We start from the raw sequence: 7,437 nt of genomic DNA, 5'->3' as shown, positions 1-7,437 counted from the left end.
GGGAAAACACAGCTGCCTATATTCAAAAGGATAGGGAAAAAAAATGTCTCTTCTAGAATCTACTTGTTGCACAAACTGCCACAGACTTTTACAAAGGATTGCAGTTCTTGAAACAAAGTTACTTACGGGACTACCAAACCAGATGGAACACACGACAAAGCTTCGTCATGGACGCATGAGTCCCATGAATCTAGTGCTCCTTGACAGGCCATACTGAGTGTAGAGAAACAAGCCGATCAACACACTAATCGAGCATCACATATTGCCGCAGTAGCATCCTCTACCCCAGGTATGACTATGACTAGACTATGACAAGGATTGCAAACACTGGTTTCCTACCACTGCTTATACATCTTGAGAACAGATTTGAAGTATTAATGAATGTAGATGAGGAATCCCCAAACGAGATGAATGTAATCGAACACAGACCGAATCAGCCAGTAGCGAACACTGATGCTAACTGGCGCTCAAGGTCGAGCAGACAGCGGCACTCAGTTTAGAGTGCAGCCGAGCCCAGGACTTTGATAGTGGGTGACTCCATAATCAGAAACATTAGCAGCAGTTTGACTGCTTTGCTATTGCTGGGGATTTTAATATTCACATAGATAATGCAGAAACCAATATGGCAAAATAAATCATAACTGTTTTAAATACTTTTGATCTGATTCAACATGTACACGGACCCACACACAATCGTGGACACACTCTAGATAGTAAGGGTCTAAACATTTCATCGATTGTTATTAAGGACGTAGCACTGTCTGATCATTTCAGTATTTTCTTTGATATATTCATCTCTCCTACTATTGAAGCTAGATCTGTGTCTGTCAAGAAGAGATGCTTAAATGAGAACACTAGTTTGCGATTTATGAAGGCCATATCTTTAACAACAAGCATATCTGTTTATTCTCTTCTTCTGGCTGTGAACTCCTCTGAGAGCCGAGATTTCGTTTTGTATCTATGGGTGGCAGGTCTTTCTCCGTTATAGCCCCTAAGCTATGGAACTCTCTTCCCCTGGCTATTAGGACAACAACAACACTGCATGAATTTAAGTCTAAACTCAAAACCCATTTGTTTAAACAGTACTATCAGTCATGACATGTTTTTCTTAAATATTTTCCATAACTCTGTAATACAGTAACAAAGTTTCTTTAAGTGCCATTAGTCTGTTGCATCAGACATCTGCTTCAACTACCCACCTTCTATGCTGTCTGTAAATAGTGTTGTTTTTGTTTCTCTTATTGTTTCTGTTTGTATTCCAATTGTAATGCGATATGCAACTGCAATCGCTAATTTCTTGGACTGGGCAAATGTCTATTGTCCATCTATGTATGAACTGATCGTTTGTTCTTTACTGTTATTGTGAAGCGTCCTTGAGCTTGGGAAAGGCGCTATATAAATTAAACATATTATTATTATAAACAGAAACATAAATAACACACGCACTCTTTTTGCTACTGTAGAGAGTCTAACAAACCCCCCAAGCCAGATTCCCAATGAAATGCTCTCAGACAGCAAATGCAGTGAGTTTGCTTCCTTCTTCTCTGAGAAAATCAATAATATCAGATCTCCTAGAAGTGATAAACTCATCACTTCTCTCTGGGACTTTTCCAAAGTCCCTTAAAACTGCAGTTGTCAAGCCCCTCCTGAAAGAGCAATCTGGATAGCAACATATTGAGCAATTACAGACCAATCTCAAATCTTCATTTCATAGGCAAGATCATTGAAAAAGTTGTCTTCAATCAGCTTAACAACTTCCTAACCTCAAATGGATACCCTGACAATTTTCAATCTGGTTTCCGACCACATCACAGCACAGAGACAGCGCTCATAAAGATAATAAACGATATTCGGTTAAATAGTGATACAGGCAACACATCAATTCTGGTACTACTCAACCTCAGTGCTGCATTTGACACTGTCGATCATACTTCTTGACAGGCTGGAAAACTGGGTCAGGCTTTCTGGGATAGTCCTAAAATGGTTAAGGTCATACTTAGGAGAGAGAGGTTATTATGTGAGTATAGGAGACCACAAGTCTAAATGGACATCCATGACATGCGGAGTCCCTCAAGGCTCAATTCTTGCACCACTCCTGTTCAACCTGTACATGTTCCCAATGAGCCAAATAATGAAAAAGAACCAAATTGCGTACCACAGCTATGCAGATGACACACAGATCTACTTAGCCCTATCGCCTAACGATTACAGCCCCATTGACTCCATGTGCCAATGCATTGATGAAGTCAACAGTTGGATGTGTCAAAACTTTCTTCAGTTAAACAAAGACAAAATTTAAGTCATTGCGTTTGGAAACAAAGATACCTTAACGCTAGGGGTCAAACAACTAAAAATCAAGTCAGGAATCTCAATGTGATTCTGGAGTCAGACCTTAGTTTCAGTAGTCATGTCAAAGCAATAACTAAATCAGCATACTATCATCTCAAAAATATTGCAAGAATTAGATGCTTTGTTTCCAGACAATACTTCTAGAAAAACTTCCAGCAGGGTGGATTATTGTAATGGACTCCTCACTGTCCTTCCCAAAAAGACCATAAGACAGTTGCAGCTCATACAGAACGCTGCTGCCAGGATTCTGAGCAGAACCAGAAAATATGAACATATCACACCAGTCCTCGGGTCTTTACACTGACTCCGTTACATTTAGGATTGATTTTAAAGGATTATTACTGGTATGTAAATCACTCAATGGCCTAGGACCTCAATACATTGCTGATATGCTCACTAAATATAAACCTAACAGATCACTCAGATCATTAGGATCACATCAGATCATTTTAGCTATTATGCCAGCCGCAACTGGAACCACCTTCCAGAAGAGATCAGATGTGCTCCTACTACAGTAGTCACATTCAAATCCAGACTCAAAACACATCTGTTTACCTGTGTATTTACTGAATGAGTACTGTGCCAATGTACGTCCGACTGATTACACTGTATTTTATTTTGCATCCTCCTTTTTATTCTAAACTGAACTCAAATGGCACTGAGAATTGGGTAAGAGAGATGAAACCATGCTGATGGCCTGGGTCTGTGTTGGAGTAGTGAGTTTGACGTGATTAAACTCAAGGTTCTGTGGGGTGCTGACTGGATCGATTCCATTCCTAGAGCATCCGAACAAATGGGTTTTTGGGGTGCGGACTGATGATGAGACAGTGAACCTGAGGTTACCCCGTGAGTCAGTCCTAGAGCTCCTCCTGTCCGATTTGAGGGAAAAATCGGGTCTATTGGAGACGTCCAATAGATTTTTTGGCGCGTCGAAAGAACACACTAGACACAGTACATTCCACATGGGGAAATCTCACAGTAAATCAAGCAGCTGTGCAAAATATGATATATGATATGGTTTTGCCAGATGAGAAGTTTATTTATGTATAATCTTATTACTCTTTTAATTCTTTTTATAACTGTATCCACTGTATGTCTGACTGATTGCACTGTATTCCTCCTTTTGATTTTAAACTGAACTCAAATGGCAATGAGAATTGGGTAAGAGACAAACATAAATTACTTAATTGGGGAACTTGAGAGATGAAACCATGCTGATGACCTGGGTCTGTGGTGGAGTAGTGAGTTTGATGTGTATTTAAACTCGAGGTTCTGTGAGGTGCGTGCAGACTGGATTGATTCCATTCCTGAAGCTTCCGAACAAATGGGTTTTTAGGATGCAGACTGATAGGGCAGTGACCCCATGAGTCAGTCCTATAGAGCTCCTCCTGTCCTATTTGAGGGAAAAATCGGGTCCATATGAAATGTGCTATATAAATAAACTTGCCTTGCCTTGGTCACAGGCATGAAAAGAACGAGGGGACGGCTTTTGCATCATACTGACACTTCATGACTTTTTGTGCGTCTGTGAGTGTCTCCTTTGCAAGTGCCCAAGCGTTATGCAAGCGCTCTCTGAAGCGACTAATGTAATTCAGCACATTAATCTTAGACTTTGCATCAATTTCCAATATGTTTGCTTTTAGGAGCCTAAGTGGGCCTCTAACATTGTCCCGAAAACGAGCTCAGCGGGACTGAACCCGAGCGACTCCTGAACTGTTTCGCGCACCGCAAACAACATTAACAGGACGCCCTCACCCCAGTCTTTCCTTGTTACCTTGCAGTACTTCCGTAACATAGACTTTAGTGTCTGGTGAAATCGCTCAAGCGCACCTTGACTCTCCGGATGATAGGCACTTCATTGATTGCAAGACCTGATTAAAAATCTTAGACATAAAATTTGTCTCTTGGTCAGTTTGTATGATTTTCGGTAAGCCAAATGTAGCGAAAAATTTAACCAATGTTTTGACAATGACAGAAGCAGTAATTTAACGAAGTGGTACTGCCTCCTGGAACAGGGTAGCCGTATACATTATTGTTAATAGGAACTGATTCCCCGACTTTGTTTTACGCAGAGGGCCGACACAATCGATAATTACATGTTCGAAAGGTTCTCCAGAAATGACTTGATTAGGTTTTCCCATACAGTGGCAAGTATGACAGGTACGACAAAATTGAAAAACATCCCTCTTTAACCCAGGTCAAAAGAAATGTTTAAGAATCCTATTGAAGGTCTTTGTGATACGACCAGACAACACATGCTCCTGCGCTAAACATAATACTTGCTGATGGTAACAAGAGGGAATGACAATCTGGTACACAACATTCCAATCACCATCTGTTTCAGCATTTGGAGATCATTTGCGCATCAACAAATTATCCTCCATAAAATAAACCACTTTCTCTGATCTTGTCTGGAGAAACAAGGTACTTGGGAATAAGTAAACCATTTGACCAAAGACTCATCCTCCTTTTGCACAGCAAAAATCTGCTGACGAGACAAATTCAAAGGTTTACTGTCTAACCTAAACATTTCTGATTTTATATGTCCTTTAGGAGGGCTGATATTTTCACATTTTCAGCAAATACATGGGCTATAAATGACTCTGATAAGTCAGCGACATTATCCAATTTCTTCGACTGAGTGCGAGTCAGAAATCACACAGGGAAAGCATCAGTGTAGCTCACAGATAGCTCATCACAAGAGATAAAGTTAGGCTGATCAACAACCTCTAACACAGGCATTAATTTACCGCCAGCCAGATCATTCCCAATAATAAAGGAAACACCTTTAATAGGGAGAGAGAACCGACCTACACAAAGCCGGTTACTAGGTCACTCTTTAAATGTACTCGATGTAACGGTGCCTTTACGAAACCCATTTCAATACCCTGAACTAAAATACTAGAGCCACAAAATGACCGTTCAGACAAAGGTAAAGCATTTTCGACCATGAATGAGTGAGTGGCGCCGTTATCACATAACAACTGAATTTTCTGTTGATCTTCAGGTTTACCGGTCAATGAAATTAATCCCTTAAGCAAGAATGGACTATAGCTAGAATCAACACAGCCCACACCAGAAAAAATCTGTATTCTCAAGGACAGAATTAACAAACCCCACACTTTTAGGCAGCTGTTGCTGTTGCTGCTGCTTGCGCTTCAGTGTGAGACAATCTGCGATTACATGCCCTTGCTTATGACAGTAAAAACATTCCCTTACCTCTTTATGTCGCAGGGAAGTAGACTTCACACGAGAAGGCTGAGACTGAGCACCGTATGATTTTTCTCAGAACGTGCTGCCCTTATGAAAAGAAAATATATTTCCCTATATATGAATGATCATATTAGATTGTTTAACAGTGTATTTGAAAATATACAGAATAATATATTTTGATAATATATTACAATATATTGAATAATACATGAGGAATTGCCGCTTTTCATATATTGAAAAATATGTGACAATATATTTACATACATATTGTCAGGATTCAGGCTCGGAGACAGAGGTAAGTGATAAACATAAATGTATCTTTATTTAACTCAAAGGTAAGTATGCAGGGTTTCGGGAGTTCAACGGTGATCTCGAAGAGGATATATGTGGCAGGAATGCATCCAGGTGAGTGAATCCTCTTCTTAAGGAATAACGTGGCGGATAACACAGATCAATAACTTGAGTCTTTCTCTCTTTTCAGATCGTTCGTGGATAGGCGTGATTCAGGAAGGATTCCAGGTGAGTAGATCCTTTGAAGTGCACTTGACAATGAGCTCACCAGTTCAGTGATACTTTCACTTTCTCTTGCAGCTCATCCAGTGGGAAACGGGACTCGTGGCGGATTCCAGGAAACGGAGAACATGAGTCATGGAGCGGATCCTGGGAACATCAGAACAAGGACAACAAGGTTAGTTTCTTTCAGGTAAGTATACTTTACGTCCGTTGCTGAAGGATGGCTCAGAGTGAGACAAGTGGTGACTGGTAAGGGTCGTTCCTGTTGGAGGCTTGACAATGACTGGGAGTGAATCGGGTGCTTTTGTGCTGGCTGGGAAGTGAGTGCTGAGTGGAAACAGGTGCAGGTGATCAGTAATCTGGGGACAGTGATCTTTGCGTGGTGACATGTGAGGGATCTGATTGGCTCCTGACACATATATCATAATGTATGTAATTTTATATTCATTAATACACTTCATAATATATAGGTGTATATGTGATCAGATATGGTACAACATGTGTAATATATTGCAGATATATTTACTCATGCAGCATTAACACCCATGTATAGAGAAATATATAATGATATATATTTCAAAATTATTTACATTATAAAATTTCATATTTTCCCATTCCCATATTTCCCATATTTTCCCATTCCGTGAATGTGTGTGTATTTGTGTGTGTGAAGTGTGAACATACATTCACATGTACACTCACCTAAAGGATTATTAGGAACGCCTTAATTCTATGTGGCATTGATTCAACAATTCTTTAGAAATGTTGGCCCATATTGATAGGATAGCATCTTGCAGTTGATGGAGATTTGTGGGATGCACATCCAGGGCACGAAGCTCCCGTTCCACCACATCCCAAAGATGCTCTATTGGGTTGAGATCTGGTGACTGTGGGGGCCATTTTAGTACAGTGAACTCATTGTCATGTTCAAGAAACCAATTTGAAATGATTCGAGCTTTGTGACATGGTGCATTCTCCTGCTGGAAGTAGCCATCAGAGGATGGGTACATGGTGGCCATAAAGGGATGGACATGGCCATAAACAATGCTCAGGTAGGCCGTGGCATTTAAACGATACCCAATTGGCACTAAGGGGCCTAAAGTGTGCCAAGAAAACATCCCCCACACCATTACACCACCACCACCAGCCTGCACAGTGGTAACAAGGCATGATGGATCCATGTTCTCATTCTGTTTATGCCAAATTCTGACTCTACCATCTGAATGTCTCAACAGAAATCGAGACTCATCAGACCAGGCAACATTTTTCCAGTCTTCAACTGTCCAATTTTGGTGAGCTATTGCAAATTGTAGCCTCTTTTTCCTATTTGTAGTGGAGATGAGTGGTACCCGGTGGGGTCTT

This window comes from Rhinichthys klamathensis, unplaced genomic scaffold (genome assembly GCF_029890125.1).
Source record: "Rhinichthys klamathensis goyatoka isolate OS25496 unplaced genomic scaffold, OSU_Roscu_1.1 h1tg000006l_1, whole genome shotgun sequence".
Lineage (NCBI taxonomy): Eukaryota > Metazoa > Chordata > Actinopteri > Cypriniformes > Leuciscidae > Rhinichthys > Rhinichthys klamathensis.
Note: the sequence above shows the minus strand (reverse complement) of the source record.